Below are 17,690 nucleotides of genomic sequence, written 5' to 3' on the forward strand. Positions count from 1 at the left end.
CTGAATTATACAGCAGTTGGAGGCTGTTCTGCCTTTCTAGTTGTCAGCCAGTGAAAGGTTTTTATTGCATTTGAACTGAAGGAGGTGAAAGAATTAAGTGAAACAGTGATGTTTGAAAGGCCCATGTGAAGGGGCAGAGCAGTGATAATAGTTCTCAGCACTAGTGACAGGGAGCCATTAGTAAGCTATGAAAAGCTTTGTTATGCTAAGAGGTGGACATTATAAAAGGTAGAAGAAAGCATTTAGTTATAAATAAAAAAACCCTTAATTTTGTTATTTTATTACTGTTATGGCAGGGACTGTATAATTTGAGAATCTGCTTATTTCATGAGAGGTGCTGGGAGTGGTTATTTTTCAGCTAAGCTAATGCTGCCCGTCCTGCTCCCAGTGTCTGGCGAGGGATTTTTCCTGATTAAATAATTTTCTGCCAAAACAGCGTCCATTAAGATATCAGATAGTGATGGTGTGTCTCTTTAGGACATGTTGCACTAAAGCCAGAGAAGGCAAAGGAGAAGCTGAACAGTTTGGATGCGGGGTTGACAAGGCGCTGGTTTGCAAAGATGAGCTACAGCATAAAACTTTCCCTTTCCTTTGCTCCGTGTGGAAGGGTGGGCTCTTCTTACTTCCACTTGTGCACCATAAGTCATCCGTGTTTTATGCCCTTGGTTATGCTGTTCTTGACCTTTGGGAGGTGGCTGAAGTCCCTCCGTACACCCTGAATTACTGCTGTGAATTTACCAACAAACTCACTTCTTCTGAGGCCTGCTCCACACCAACTCATGGGGAAATACCTGTTTTTTCCTAATAACCAACTCGGCGTGTTGTCTGCGTGTTAGGCAGTTGGTTTCCCCTGCTCTTCAGCTGCAGTGCTTCTGGCAAGGTTTCACTGCAGCAGGACAGTCGGGGTTGCACAGGGAGGAAGCGAGGGGAGCGGCACGGGGGGAGAGGTACCTGGGTTGGTCCTTCGTCTGCCTCGGACGTGTCTGAACAAAATTGTGCTAGACAAGTAAGTTGTATTTTCCTTCAGGCAGGAGTGATTTCTTCTGTATTCTTCTGAGCTTGACTATTGCTGCATTGCTTAAACAGAAATTGTATCCCATAAATATGTCTATTTAGTGGTAAATGATGTAAATTGATACCACGTTTTTCTTTTTTTTTTTTGTTGAGTTGTTTTGATGTCCTATGCTTTTTTTTCAGGCAAGTTTCGTCTCTGTCTCCTCATGTCTCTCATATCCACGGGGTTTCCTGGGTCATCTTCCTTCTTTCTTACCTTCTTTCTGTGCTCACTTCCTTTATCCACACACTTGCTGTTTTCTCCATCGGTGTTTGCTCTTCAGATATTGTCCCTGTAAAGGTACCTGGACTGCAGTTCTTGTCTGAGGTGAGCTGTGGTGATTTCTGCTTTCTCGCACCCATGCTTTCCAGTTTTTCACCACCCCTCTGTAGCAGGAGAGGGTCCGGGTACTTACTGGTGCAGTGCTTGCACGTTCCTGCTCTGCCCGTGGTCATTCTCCAGCGTGGCCACATCCAGAGCAGTCTACCCCGAGCAGCAAGAGCTCCATGGGCCACAGGGGGCCAGGCCGCAGGGCTGGGGAGGTGCTGGCCTTGTTCAGGTATGTTTCTCTGGAGAGATGTAAATCACAGCAAGGACGTCAAGGATAGAGACTGGGTAGGTGCTAGAGCTATGAGACTGTGGAGACGATGGGACCATGAGACCATGGAATGTCTCTATTCTTACAGCTTTTCCACACACATAATATTTTGTTTATCGGATTTTTTTCTCCTGGCAATTGGGGAAGTGTGGCTTTTTCTCTATATGTCTTACGGCTCTAAACATAATTTCATCTACTGTTTCTTTCTCAAATGTACCAGACTCCACCTGTGAGTTGCCTTACACAGAGTGTAGAAGGCCTCGTGGCCCCGCTGGAGCAGAGGCCGTTCTGTACCTTCATGTGGATGTCTTGATAGGTTCTGCTGATAGGCGCTTTGCCCAAAGAGCATAAAAAGTAGGAGTTGTTCTGAGCATTATGTCCTAAAGCTTCTACCTAAGTATTTTCCTACTCGGATTTGTGCATACACCTCGTCAAAACAGGCCCCAATGGTGTTTGATAGTATCCGTGGTGCAGAAGGTCAGGCTGGGTCTGGTAATCACTTACGGCACGTGTGTCTGCATGTAAGGCACTTGGTTTCCATATTAACACATGGCTGCGTTCATTTCCCGTTGTTTTCTTTTTGCCAAGTCACCATACGTAAAGCAGCGTGTGGCTGGGATGGTGGCGGGGCTGGGCAGCAGGCGCACAATTGGTTGTTTGAAGGAGCAGGAACAGGGGAGCAGCCATAAACTGCAGTAAGGACCGGCCAGTTGGGTTGTTTCTGAAAACCCTTCTTTAGCCATGAGTCATTGGCTTTGAGAAACTGATTTCTGGTTTGACCAAAACTCTGCAGGCAGCAGAAAGGCTTCTGCTGGTGTCAGTGAGCCTGCTGAGCAGTCACAGCTCATCGTGGCTCTGGCCCTTCCTCACGCCGTGGTAACGGGAGCTTGGAGCACCCCGCGGGCAGGTGGGAGCGTGCCTGCCAGCACTGCTTTGGGAAAGCAGGAATTACTTCTAGTTGCTAGAAGGTACTCAAATACGAGCTGACAGCATCTCCCCTGCTAAAATAGAGTGTTTCTCGAGCAAGGCCCAAACCAAATGGTGTTTTCTAGGGAAGACATTACCACAGTGGCCACCTCTGGATGCTGTGCACACCTGGAGACAAAGACCAACGTCCCAGGCAGAGGATCCCAGCCACCAGCAGTTATTTAAAAGAGAACGTGGTAGAAGCTACCTAGATCTGTCATTATGTTTTGAGATGCTGACAGCTGGGAAATTATATCATTAGTTCCAGGATGTGAAATAAGCCTGATCCAAGAAAAATACTGAGTGCTTTTTCACTAGGTGGGGAACGTGTAGTACAGAAATTAAATTGGTGACCATTTGTTATATCTGAAGCTGCAGACAACAGGACAGATGCAGCTTGAGCCATATCAGTGCATAATGCATTGGCTTACAGTGTTGACATGAACTTCTGATATGTTATTAAAACAGACTATTTGTGGCAGCATTCAGCAGCTCCTGCTAGATGTGGACAGGAGGGAGAAGAATTGTACCAGGCAAACTGGCCACATTGGCAACTTGAAACACAGGGGTGAATTTAGACAAAATTCACCCTAAAATAGTTGTGCCAAAGATGGGAGCTCTGTAAGACTGCTTGGAGATGCTAATGTCAGTGCTCATGTTCCTCAGGGTGGCTTCTGTGTTAGATTCCCTGGCACATCAGGTAGAAACGAAGGAGGAATTAATCTGTGTGCTGAAGGATGACTTGGCTGAGCAATTTGCACCACCTTGAGCATGACCTCCACCCAGTCTGAGAGCTGATGATATTCACACGTACACCGATGACATAAAGTCTATGAAATATGGGAGGAAATTGTAGTGGGGATTATAAGATTAAGTATGCAGGAAAAAAAAAGTGAAAAATTAGGGGAAAAAAAAAAAATGAGTAGCTACAAACTCACTAAGAATGAGTTTGCCTAGACAGAGGAATATCAAGAAGACCTGAAGCCAGCAAAGATATTGTAACCCAGGTTTTCCATTTCTGTTCACCAGTGGTGCCCCAAGCAAGAAGCTACATACATGGTTGTACAGACTGATAATGATCTCAGGGGGAAGGGCAGGAGTATTAATTGCAGTGTCTCAGTGAGCAGGTATTACACTATCTTTGTGCTTGTTGCGTCTCTCACAGTGTCCTAACTACAGACTCTGAATTTTATATTCCTGCCTTGAGCAGCTATAATGCCCTGGCCCAGCCATAGCAGGGTGGTGAATATTGCCTGTGTGATGTGCTTCAGGAGATTTGAGGCTCTTCATTTTTATTTTTTTTTTGCTGATCAGCTTGTGATTTATATCTTTAGAACTATAAGATAGCAGGAACGGTGCTATGATGTGGCTGTGCATACATGTGGTCTTTAAACAGAAAAGTCTGTGAAGGATAATTGCATTTTTCTGATTTTTGGACAAAACAAAAGTTCAAATAAACTATAATAGTTAATTGCATCCATGGTTCAATTTGCTTTTTTTTCTGTAACAGGAGAAATTAATTTTTAATGGTAGGAAACACAAAAAATCGTCATTATTTTGACTATTTAGTCTTGCTTGCTTCTTAATCCTGCAAATTTACTGCAGAGATAATGGGAAGAAGGGATGACATCATGCATATACAGCTGCCTTTTTAAGTGCCAGGGCCAGAGGAACCACTTATAGTAATTAGGAAATCCTTAAACAAGTGTTTGTGAAGTATTGGCTAACCCTCACTGTTTGCTTTTTTTCTGGCACCACACTAGAAAGGTTTGACCTTGAATAATTATCTACTCACTGACTTTCTATCCTTTCCAGTTACTGGAGCACACAGACTACTGGTTGATTGCTTTATTATGGTGTGATATTTTCCGTATTTTAAAATATAAATAAAGTAAAAGGCAACACTCCTCCTTCTTCAAGGAAGAAGGTCACTGAAGTACTGTCCGGAGTAGGCCCTAGGGAGTATTTCAGAAGGATCAAAGATAAATTGAGTACTGTTTGATTAGCCTTCTATAAAATACTGAAGTTGTGTAAATTGCCGGTCTTTTCACATGCTGTTCTTCAAAACTTCTTTCTGTTTGTTTTTACTCTTTCTATCTTGTAATCATTTAAGAATCTTCCTATGGTATATTTAGATAAAATTTAACCTTAATCATTATCACCCACTTTTTAATGCTTTCCATTCTAGACCTAGGAAAAATTGAACAGCTCAAAGATAATTATGAGCCATTTCTTGATTATTCTGTTCAATTGATTTAAAGTAAGTTTGGAAAAAAAATAAAATAGAGGGTGCAGTGTTAAATATAATATCTTTTGTCTGATCCAGTCAAATTTCAAACTTGTCATTTACAGATTTTAAATCCATCTCCTTATTCAGCCTGCATAGCATTCAGACTTTGGACCACTGGATGCAGAAAACCTTGTTCACTAGTGCAGTGAGCCACTACGCCAATTGGTCAAAGTCATTCTTCTCAGAATTATATTAACTCACATAACAGGATACTTTTATATCAGAAAGGTTATCATATTTTGATGTGTGATGCAAAAGTACATTTAAACACAAACATAGGAAAAATTTTAAACTGAAACAGCAACAAAAATCCAGATGCAAATATCAGTGTGTGAGTATTTCTTTCCTGTTAATTGCATTTGTATTCTCTCTTCACTGTATGCTAATTTTTAGGCTAAAATCTTCCATAATAGCCTCATAGAAAAGAATACATTATTATTTTTCTAGGAAGCCTAACTTCAAAATAAACCTCTGCTTTCTCTATGCCTTTTTTAATTGTCATTCTACCTCCCATGCTACTGAATGAATTCATATGGTTGTCTTTTTTAAAAAAATAGTCTTTTAGCCAAATTACACCGTGTCATACTCCATATTTTTAAAGGTCTTTCATCTACTGTATTATATCTAAGAAGCAGCACCACTGGCAAAAAAAATCAACTAATTAAGAATGCAATGCTGAGACATCACCTTAGAGGCAATGTCTTTTAGGAACAATGCTGCCAGTAGCAGGGTCAAGGAACACGACACCAGCTGCTGTCTACACGCTGGTAGCATCCCACAGCCGTGCACGCTTCTGAGTTTTATTCTGTATCCTGTACAGCAACTGCATGGCCTTCGTAAATATTAGCAAGCTTAAAACTCATGATCTTCTATTTCCAAATCACAAGTTTCTTCTGGTGCTGAAGCTAGATTTGTGAGACTTTGTTGTACGTCCTGCATACACAATTTCAAGTGACAGCCATGTATTACTGAGGAAATGAAGGGGCGTATAGGCTGTGAGGTTCATAAGGAGTCGTGCAGTAAGTTCTGGAGAGCTGCTGCGAGGTTTCCTCGTCTAATCTGATTACCCAGTCCAGTGGAAGGTGAGCTTGAATTGTTCTGAATTATACTTTGTCAAATCTCGAGACTGACAAAGTGAATGCGACTTCCATATGAAAAATGGATAAAGCCGTTCTTTATTACTAATGGCAGTCTTTCTCCAGAGATGATTGTAAATTCCACTTGCTCTTAGAACGCTTGCAGCACAGCTGAAAATAATTATTAAAACACCAAACGGTTTAAAACAGAACCCCTTCTGCCTTGAAAAAAATCCTTGCTTCATCAAAGAGCAAGAGTAACAGGGTTTGACCCAAGTTTAGCTAAAGGAAGCCTTTGTAAGTGTGACCTGAAACTTGCCAAAGCTGGGGTGGAAGGAGAGGGTCGGTGGGGACCTGCTGGTGGGCTCGGGAGGGCAGCCGGGACGCGCGGCCCTAGTGTTGGATGTGGTGGGAACAGGGAGTGAAAGGAATCAAACAAACCTGCAGATCTAGGTTTCCATGATCTTTACGTGGCCTTTGGAGTGAAATGTATGTCCTGTGAAGGTCTCTGTGCTGCTAGGTTTTTGGGGAGTTTGGTGCGTGCGTTTTGTTTTGAGAGGAAACCCCTTAGTAGGTGGCACCTCTTTTTCCTGCCTTTTCTGCTTAATTGGAGTGTGATATGTCAAGAGACTTGATTTTTACAGTAATGTAATTCAGGGTTTTATTTTTTGCATGAGAGCCACTTCAGCAAACATTATCCAGCAACGCCCAAGCACAAAACCCAAGAAAATCCGTCTTCCGGCACATAATAGATTAATTACAAAATAAAGATTATTTCAATTAAAACTGAAGTCAATCTATTTCTGGGTTGAAAATTACTATTTCATAATGTACATCACAATGCATAACAGCTTGGGACAGGAAATGACTAATACTTTATCCAATTTAATTTATATAAGTGGAAGCTTAACCTTGATATCTTGGCCATATTTCAAGTGGAGCAAACACCCTTATTTATATAAAATTGCCGTGAGACGTTCGGCAGCACGAAGTGGCCAGGGCCCGTTGTTTCAGACCTCATCCCCAAGGCTGCCTCTGCAGCACACGCCCCGGTGGTGCCGTGGGACGGTGACTCATGGCTGCAGCGGGACTGCCCTGACTCATCGGCCTGCGGATGGAGGGAGGCAGCTGGGCGCTCCTCCTCGACCCCTCTCCAAAAAGTCACAGCTCCGCGTGTCTTATCTCACAGATCTGCTGGCCTTGGGCTTTTGTGAGGAAGAACAGCTTCCTTCCTTGGCCTCTCACCACGTCTCCTGGGCTGCTTTAGGTGCTGGGAGTTGGGACGCTGTGCCTTGTAGGATGAGGCCTGAAAGCTGTCCTCCCGGGGAGGACTCCACCAGGCAGCGAGTGCCTCCTCTTCTCTTCTGGAGCAGAACCCCTGGTAGCCTTTCCAGGTGTCTGGGAGGGGAGAAGAGAAAAATTGCTTTTTGGACAGTTTTTTGATGCAGACTCAGGGCTCTGACTCAACACTGAAAAGGATTGAGTGTTTGCCAGAATGCTAATGTAAGTAATTGGAAGAGCTCCTAAGTGGCTTTAAAGTACAAATGTTTTTAACTACTCATTGTAAAGATATAATGTACTGAAGGTAAGTGGTGTGGAAACACGGTGTCATGGCATAGAAATGCAGGCTCTTAAAAAATATGGAGGTTTTAAAAATGGAGGTGCTTGTGGTGTGCTCTGTGCCACCAAGACGTTGATCCTGGGAAGCAGCAGTAGCTTTCAGGCCTCCCTGCATCCACCAACATTCAGAAACAGAGAAAAGGGGTTGTTCTCCAAGTTTGGGGGTCATTTTTTGCATTTTCTGTGTAGACTCCTGAGCAAATCACTATTTTAGATGGATCAGTCATCGTCTTATCAACTAGCAGGGTCCCCCCCCACCGCTTCCCAGGTCTGTGGGAGGCAAACGGCTCTTCCTGCACCCGCTGAGCCACGGTGCCTGTGTGCTGGATGAGGTTTAGAGATGTGGGTTAAGCCCAGCATGGGCAGGAGACCCAGCTGCTGCTTGGACGTGCTGACAGTGCCTGGTGCTGGTGTCCCCTGCCCACACACCGGGGAGGAGGGCACACGCGGCAGGGTCGAAGCACTGAGCACTGTGCCAAGAGTCACTGCGACCTGCCGAAAACTGCAGCATCCCCGAAACTGCCCTGGCTTGTGCCAGGATGTGTCAGCTCTTCAAAAGCTTTGGGCACCCACAGCCTCCCGTCCTCACCCCTCTGCTGCAGACAGCACATCCGCTTCACGCAGCCGTGTCTGTGCCCCATCGTCCCCCTTCTGCTTTCTGCTGCTGTGCAAAGCTTCTCTAATCCCAGCAGAAGCTGCTGCTTGCACATGGGAGGCCTAAAGCATCTTAAGATTGCACATCCCTTGTTTTAATAAATAACCCCAAATCGCTTGAAACCGGGGTGCGAGGGGTGCCCTGTTGGGTGCACGTGTCCTTTTCCACAGGCTCGCTGTGCTGCCCAGTGAGGAGCGTCTGTGGCCTCTGCCCATCCATGAGGCCACCAGGGACGGCTGGGGGGCAGAGCTGCTTTCTGACCTCAGTGGTTGGGTTTTACAGCACGGAAGGTGAGAGCCCTTTCCCTTTAAAGGGCTATCCTGGTCTTTTTTTTTTTTTTCCTCAATTTGTATAAAATTTGGCATTAGAGAGCCAGTGGCCCTCGGCGGCTCTCCTGCTGCGAGCAGCCCACGAGCCAGTCCCAGCCGCAGGCTGTTCCCCGCCGGGTGCCGGCACGCAGGGCGTCCCTGCTGTTTGTTTTGTATTCCAAAGCCAAAAGCCTTTTACACCCCTAAATATCTTCATAAATTTCCATAAAATGCACCGGGCAGCCCGCTTTAGAGCGTTCCTGGAGAAATTATTATATTTTGCATTTGGTTTATCCTTTAAAAAAGACCTTTTCCCGCATGTCTGTGCGGTGTCGTTGATACAATTTACATCGCATCCCTCATATTAATACTCTGATCAATCACTGCTGACAATACAGTGTCTTTGTGTGAGTGGCTGTAGGACAAATGTTTTAGCTTGTGAGAAGAAAATTGTTAGCATTTGAATAGAGAACAGTGCGGGGGAAAGGATTAATAGCCTACTTTGATGGATTAGAATGTAGGGAAATTGCTCAATATTAATATGAAAATGTTTGTGAATTGGCTGTGCAGTGCTGTCAATGGAAAATGAAGGCCAGTGATTATGTCTCCAAGGCCTTATCAGTTCAGACTTGACTCTCACCAAAGACTTTCACACAAAAGACTGATGAGAGCACTAGAAAATAGCTGAATAAGAGCTGCTACAATGAGCGAACCATTCAACCACCAGTGTCACAATGTCAGGTTTTGTGCCCTTTATGTAATATTGTACATCTTTATATTAACATATCTGAATATGGATTTGTAATAAAAGAGGCAAATGAAACTACCTGCTAGACATTTTTATTTCTATAATTTTTGCTTATCTCTGAAATATGACTGGAAAATGAACTAAGGTTAGTCTTAATAAACAACTGTGCCTACAAGTGGGATTTCTCTGTGAGCAGTAGGTTAAGGGTTTCGAATATGGCTGTGTGTTTATTCATGTAAGAAAGGACTGTTTGATGGTCCTGGGAGACGGTGCAGGAAAACTTGTTTCCTATTCCCATAGCTTCAAAACAGATCAAACAGACTGTTTCTTCTGTGTCCTTTGCTCTTAATAAGGTTTTAAATAGACACCAAATGTGGAAGTGTGCCTTGTTATAAGTGTATTTAACATAATTGGTGTATTTCAAGTAACCATCGATATTAAATTATACATCTTTTTCTCGTTTTATATTTTCTACAGGCTTTGTCTACCTAAAGGCTGAAATGAAGCTATACATTATTTGGCTGTTGACTCACATCTTGTGGAGCTGGACCCCTGGAAAACACGGGTGTATGTTGGTAGTGAATTCTACAAGCTGTAAGTACTGCAGAGCAATTTCACGTTGCCTTTCGAATAGATGTGTGATGCGCCTTCCACTACCTGAACTAGCTTAAATCATAAATCTGGCTTTTCCCCTTCCTTTGCGCTGTCTGTATCCCTTTTCTCATGACTCAGTTTCTGACTCAGCTTATCACTTCACCCGAGCTGCTGATGGGCATCGGCCTCGGGGTTGTGCCTTAGAAACTGGATCCAAAGTGACTGCAGTGTCAGTAGGTGTTTCTGGAAAAGCTTGCTGCTCTCACTCGCAACCTTCGTACCAGCCGATGTGGTGGTAAATCCCTTATTATCTACCAGAATAAGCTCTGGGAACCTGGGTTGTTTCAGTGATGAAATCTCTCACGTGTCGTCGGGTTAAGCCTGCTGACTGTTAGCATGTAGCTTGGCTAACAGATGTCATCCTCCAAGCGCTGGCACTTCTGGTTTATCCGGGCTGATTTCATTTGATGCAGTGGCCTTGATCCAATATAAGATTGCATCATGTGTCCTTCAGATATTTGGACCAGTTTTGCTTCACTTTTGCAGTTCAAATGTCTCGTCTTGTGTGAGGTGTGACCTATCCCACATAATCTATTTCCAAAGGTAACAGGGTTAAGATCATGTCTTAGAATTAGAAACTCCAGTGAAAACATAAGAAAACTAACAGTATTCTTATGTGCCTTGTTAGTTGTCCTGGTGGAAAAGAAATATGGGAAATGATCCAAAAATTCAGAACTGACCATTGTAAAGTTGGTAGACTTTTTTTTTTAAATCAAAATTAAATAAGATCAGCTGTTAATGAAAGAAATCTTTTTAGTATTTCAATTCAAAAGGTGCATGACTTCTTTTTGAGAGTGGCAACAGTTTCTTTAAAGTTGAGCTCAGCATTCTAGTAAAGAAAATGGCATGTGTGGATTTCTATTAGAGAAAAGATTTTGGTATAAAAGCTTGACTGTAGAAAGACTCTGTCTTTTGCAAGACCTTAATTATAAATACACAACTTTTTAAGCCTCGGGTTTTGTATCTAATTAGTACTCCAGTTTCCTTTCCTTACTTGTAAATCACAATCTGGTGCAAAGGCACTGTTTGGCACTTGGCTAGTCGTGACGTACTCTAGTTAGTACTGGATCAATAAATCTTTTATAGCCGGTGCCAAGTCTCCTCAGTGGCTAAAAAAGGAATTTTGTGCACTTTTCAATAAACGTAAAATAGTGGACTAGTGTATTAATTACAGTTGTGTGTTCAGTGAGGAGAGTATTTAGGATTAGTAGTTGCAGGATGTGTTGTTTTTCAGATGTTAGCAACCAACCAGTAAGTGTTAAAATATTTTTAAATGAAAGTAGCATAACGTTTTTAAATCTGATTTTCATTAAACTCTTTGGAAATTCCTGAAAGACACAGTAAGTTCATTTGCCCAAAATGTGAGAGGTCTCTATATACGTTACATATATGAAATAATTAACATATGATGTATCTTTGTTCACTTTATTTAATCAGTTTTTAGTACTTAGAAAAAATATGTGGATTGTCTCAGTCATTTATTTACACAGTACGCAGTAAACAGGTCTTCAGGATAAGTGGTTAAACTTAATGGGGAAGAACACCAATCTATAAAGAATCTGTTAAGTCTAGAGCTGTTGCAAGTTCAGGCTGTGATTCAAAGCAGTGCCAGTATTGCCATATTTTAATAGATTCATCCCATTACTGTATGTTTTGGCAACTTTATCCACAATATTTTTCTTAGGCAATTTTAAAATCTGATTTACTGTGTTTGGGTATTATCATTATTTAAGATTCACTTAGAACCTTGTATAAATGATATCACCCATTAATTAAATTATTTCACGTACAATTTTTCAGCAGAATTGACACCTGGTACTTTATTTTCATCTTCCATTCCTCTGTTCCTTTGTCTCCATAGTAGCAATTAGGAAACACATTTTTGTATGTGCTTGATACTATGTTTGGTAGTGATAAAGATGATTAATGATTCTCTGTGAGTAATCTTCTTAGTATATATAACTAAGAATGTATCTTTGTGGACAGATACAAGAAAACATTCATTCCTCTGCCTGTGCTGGTGGGCAGCTCATGCCAAGCCGGCTGGACATAAACCAATGCTGATCTGAACGCCTTATCGCCGCCCTAATGTCATGTTATACCCAAACTGCTTCCAGTGCGGGGAAGTGAGCGAAGATGAGAGATAAGTGAATAAATTGAGAGACAAAATACGTATATGAGAGAGCAGGTTCACCATGATATTTAAGACCAGCCTTGAGGTCTCTTTCAATGTGCCCTTGCCACATGATGCCTCTTTTTGTACCCACACAGATTCATTTATTTATTTATTTGTTGAGTTTCTTTTTAACAGCTTAAGGCTTTCTAGGACTTTGTCCTTCTTTCAGGTTTGCTACCTCTTCCAGTTGTAGAGGGTAAATGGACGTTGTAAAATGTCTGGGAGGCAGAAGGGACAAATGCAGGCTGGCATCCAGACCTGGCATCCTGCCTGGGGCAGCGAGAGGGGTCTCGGGGGGTCTCTAGCAGAGGGGAGGGGGCTGCAGTACAGATATTGCCCCTTGGCCACAGCTACTTTGAGTAGACGTAAAACTACATAGTGAAACACCAGTATTTGATGACGTGTTTGTATTTCACCTCCAGTAACCAGAACGATGTTTCCAAACTGTTCTGGTACTTGTTGAAGGCCAGATTGAGGGTGGAGGATTTTATTCATGCAGCAGAACCTTTGCATGACTTGCAAGGAGCAGAGTATTTGCTCAACTAACCTGTGCAGCCTGGAGTGTGACAGCAGACAGCAGGTCACTCCATTTCTCCTGGAGCCAGAGGCCTCAGCCCTGCCTTTCTTCCTAGAGAGGAGTGACAGCTTGTAGGACATCACTCTATTGCTTTACTGAAGCATGGGGTGGGTGTACATCCACTATTTTCCTAACGTGCAATTTTCTTGCTCGTTTTGCTGAAGACACCACAACGAGCATTTGAGGTCTATTCCAAAGGATGTGTGTGATTTAAAGTAGGTGTAACGTTGAGCTTCATTCTGAGCTGAGGACAGTTTTTAGTTAGCTCTTTCCATGCACGGCGTTTTCCCATTTAAGGAATGACTCTTCAAGAGAGAAGTGATGACCTTAAAAAAAAATGTAAGGTGATATGTAGATACTGTTTTCCACAGTTAAAGGTCACCTTGACTTTTAATCTCGACTGCCATACTTTTCTTCTCATTAAAATATTTGACAAGAATTCTTTGCATGAATGAACAGCACAGAACACCTTAAGACTACTCAATTTTCACTAAGGATGTTGCATTGTCATAATGAAGAATTGTACTGTCAGCTAAAAATCATTATCTGCTACACGCATTAACAAATAAAACATGTGCTTTTATACATTTATTTCCTTGAAGAACCTGTTTTTTCTCATAAGTGGATTAAGCAGCAGCATTGAATGTTTTCTTAGATTATTTGCTTTTGAATATAAAATGTCTTGCAATAGCACTGAAATAAGAGGTTTTTTCCAAACTCTTTGATTCCAAACAATTGAATATTTTTCATGATTGACTGTAATGATTCATTTCCCATTATGCAACTCTAACCCCTTTTAGTTCAGCAGCACTTGAAAAGTAAAATATTTTTCTGAACATCTGTTGAAGTATCTGCTGTTCTCATGTCTTTCATAGGAGCTGGCCTAAAAATGTGAGGCCATTTTAATGTAGAAGCTTTGTTATTCTCTACACCCAGATGTCATTCTGAAATAGAACAAACTCAGGTTTAACTGTCATGAAATCTGACATCATAAATTTTATACCACCGAATAATAAGCCAAAATGGAAATCACTATGCATAATGCAAAAAATCTTGTAACTTGACCTTTACCTAAAAGGAATGATTATATGTAAAAAGAGTCTTGTGAATTAAGAATGTAATTCTTTTCACCTTCTGTAGCTTGAGGGTTGCTGTAGGCGCTGGGTTTTTATTGTTATTTTTATCCCACTTAAGGCAGCTTCCAGCACTCAGCTGAGAGGACAGAGAAGCGGAACTGGAGGAAAATAGGTCAGAAAGGGATAGGCCAGGCTTCCCTTGGAAAGCCATATGTAATCACAGGCACACTGGCAAATTTTTTAAATGGTGCATGTTTGCTTAGAGATCATTAGTACATTTTGGGAACATAAATAACTAGCTGACGCTGAGGACCAAAGACCAAAATCTCAAATATTCCAAATTGCCGTGAAAAGACCCAGTTCTGAAATTTGTTTAGCATCCCTCGACAACTGCTATTGTTTGTGAAGTAAGTGTTGAAGATGCTCTTTGCCAGCAAGATTCATTACCAAAAAGTCTTTTGTGTTCTAATTAGACTGTGGTTTAATTGCAATACTCTTAGGATGCTGAATGCGACATTATTCAAGGGCAGTACTAGGACTAGATCTTGCTTGTTTCTACTGAGATCTGGGGTCAGTTAGTAAATTTAAACGTTTTACCTGATTTTTTTTTCCGGATCACCCATTTTCTTGCAAGACCCGAATGTTAATTAATACGAATACTCGTAACAATTTAATGAGTGTTTGAATATTGGAGCCAAGTCATGAGGAAACTCTAAGAACATGCCGAAAATTGGCTTGACGTAGTCGGTGGCTTTAGATTCATGATTATAGGAAAAAGAGAACTTCTCTTGACTATCAGAGATCACAAGAGAAAAAGCAACCTCACTGTTGTTGCATGTTGACCAAGTATATCACTTGGATTACCTCTTGCTGTGTTTGTCTAATACCGTGTGCATTTCTCCCTAATCTGCAATAACAAAATGGCACATTTATGGACTGTTGGCTAAACAGAAAGATTAATTCTGTAAAAAAACAAATAGCTTTCTAAGGCAATGGGAATAAAAAAGTAACCCATATAAAGTCAGGACTGACTCAGATGTAATGCCGATCATTTTCATAAACTTTGCACATGTTGACACATCTTTGAATAATTGGCTCCCTCTCATGTCTTTCCTTAAGGTAATCTTTTATTTCTAGCCCGTATGGCTTTGCTGCTTGTTAAATTAGAAATGTATCAGAACAGCACTATTCTGCTGAATATTTTTCAGATTTAGTGCATAAAACAGAAAGGAAGAATATGAAATGTGTAGGGCACAGTTTCTGTTGACACAGAGAGAAGTCAAATCTCAACCAGTTTTTCAAGAAAATCACTGGAGGATTTCTGAATATGAATTATATCCACAACAAATACCTGCGACCTACTCACAGCTAGTTAGCATTTTGTGTCATTTAGATGTTTGCAAGGACAATTTTATACCAAAAGCAGCGTATTTCGTTTCTGTTTTCAGAGTGTGTCGAGTTCTTTCTGATTAAATCATCCTCCCAATATGCATTTGGTAGATGATTGTGCTCTAAGAAGTGCAGCCCCAAACATATCTGAGTCTGTTAACTAAATGCAGTTACAGTGTCAGTAAAACAGTCAGATATATCTGCAGGTTTTTTCTTGAGGAAAGTGCTTATGCATATGTGTCGCTCTGAACACTTGAGCAGGCCTATTAGCATCTGCTTACGTGCTTCAAATGACACTTGTGCTTACGTGCCTTTTGAATCAAAATCTTCACTCTGTTTCTGTAGCCAACACTCTCTCGGTCTGGTTGCAAGTTAAGATGCCTCGTTTCTCCCATCTGAGTGGGACAGGTAAATTTGCTTACTGAGGGAGCCTGGGGAACATCTTCCTGTGCCGAGGTGCAGCAGAGCTGCCTCGAGCTCACAGCGCCAAGCCCTCGTGGATGCTGGCACAAGGGTCTGTGACTGCGGCTCCTGCACTGCCACGCGCAGCATGCACGCTGAATGAAGTGCGGTATGTCTTTGTCCCATCAGGTTCTTTCCTTCAGAAACGTGTCCCTGGATCATAGTCAAGCAAGTACCCTTAAGAAGGTTTTTTTTCTTTTTTCCACTCCGAACAGAACACCGTACCACGTTAAGGACCACAGTAAGTTAAGTGATGGTGACAGAGTTTAGCAGTTCGTACCCTTAGAGCAGCCTCGTGACTGAAGGCGAGCTTTGGGACCTTTCCTACAGTATACATGTATGCCTGCTCTTATACCTGTCAAATATCTCCTGTTAAGAGTGGCTGCAATTGGCCATGCCTCACTGCCATTAAGCAAGGCTAGCCTAAGGAGATGATACGTTTTGTATCTGTTTGAGAAGATTTAAATCTTCTCACTGTCGAGGAAGCTTACTGAGGCAAAAATGGATTTACTAGCATGTATCGGAGAGGTAAAGCAGATGAACAGTTCTGCACGTTCATCTTAGCAGCCACCAGCCTTGTGGTTAGTTATTTATTTAATTTTTAATATATATGTGTGTCACTAGTGGGTATCTTCACTGATTTACTTTTCCATTGGGCACTGCGTTGCTTTCATCTTCACCTGCCAATTTATCAAGGTCATCCTAAAATTAATGCAAGTTGGCATTTTCATTAGTATTGTCCGAGATGGTGATTTTTCCATGAGAAAGATTACTACCAAAATAGTACTGGGGAATGTTTTCTACATCACAAGACACTCTGAAGAGAAAGATGTATTCATCACCATGGAAACATGAGGTTCATTTTATGTAGTTTTGAGTTTATTACTCAACCAGCCTCAGTCACGGCTGACGGTTCTGTTGTGCGGCTTGCTTTTTTAACTGAAGGAATTTTGGAGGCAATCATGGCTGGTTTTAAATCCTGAACCAAATACGACACCCAGCTCTTCTGAGTGTTTTTCCAATATGTAGAAACAGCGTGCTACTTGTTGAGCTCCCTCCTTTCCTACATGACAGGACCCCAAATGTATGTCTGATTTACTTCTCAAGCACTTTGCTGGTTGCATTCCCAATTGGCTATGTGAAAGTGAAAATATGGACTTCAGCAGTGAAAAAAAAAAAAAAAAGACTATTTCTGCATAACTTGTGGAGCTGAAGCAGTGAGCTGTGTCTTAAAAGATGGCTGAGAATTTATGTGCAAGAGCGTGGTAAAACCCTGCTGCGCTTTTAGTCATTGGTAATGCCATAATGAACCACTTTGACGTGATTTTTGCCAAAATCCCGGGGGAGGTTAAGTTGCAGTCCATGGCTACTGTGGACTGGTATGATCACGAAAACTACAGGAATAAATTTTACCAGATTGTGCTTTTTTTGTGTGTGTGTTTGTTTTTTTTTTGCTTTTGTTTTGCAGTTTACCACTCATAATAAGTGTAATTTGGTACATGACGAACACCTCAAGTAACAGGAAACTGCACAGAAAGTGGTGGATAGGGGTATCTGTTTGATATAAGAGATTTGAAGTAATGGGAAAAAAGATGGTGTAGCTGGTAAATTTGAATTTAATAGTGAAGAGTCTGGGATTTCTTTTTTTAACTGTAAAGCCACCGTGGTGTTTATGGTGGTGGAATATGAAGAAACAGAAAAGTAGATATGGGGCTTGATAATGAGAGGCAGTCTCAGTAAATATTTTCAAAATATTCAGACTTATTTCTTTTAATGATCCCTTACTGTAACTCCTCGAAGCTGAAGGAAAGATTTCCATGCAGCCACAGCTCCTTGATGGTTACACTGCTCACTCACAGCTGACATCAGACGAATTCAGAACAGGAACCGTAAAGGTGAAAGCCTTCATGCTCTTCTCCCTAATCTTTTAATCCATTCATATTCTTTGACCTCCAGTATTAGACCTCCCTTATTAAATCCACCTGGGCATGGTAGATTGCTTTCCTCCACAGAAGAAAGGAGAAGAGCTATTTATGCAAGT

General features: G+C 41.7%; 1 long non-coding RNA gene across 10 annotated transcripts in view; it reads left to right on the plus strand.

Annotated features, from left to right (window-relative positions):
- LOC106020518 (uncharacterized) overlaps positions 1–17,690 on the plus strand; it is a 242,993-nt gene that overhangs the window by 89,173 nt on the left and 136,130 nt on the right. For all 10 annotated transcript variants that reach the window (XR_011812181.1, XR_011812179.1, XR_011812187.1 and 7 more), the window contains exon 3: positions 9,793–9,909. This is a non-coding gene — a long non-coding RNA (uncharacterized lncRNA). The remainder of the gene's footprint in view (positions 1–9,792; positions 9,910–17,690) is intronic.

Source organism: Anas platyrhynchos, chromosome 12, assembly GCF_047663525.1.
Source record: "Anas platyrhynchos isolate ZD024472 breed Pekin duck chromosome 12, IASCAAS_PekinDuck_T2T, whole genome shotgun sequence".
Taxonomy (NCBI): Eukaryota; Metazoa; Chordata; class Aves; order Anseriformes; family Anatidae; genus Anas; species Anas platyrhynchos.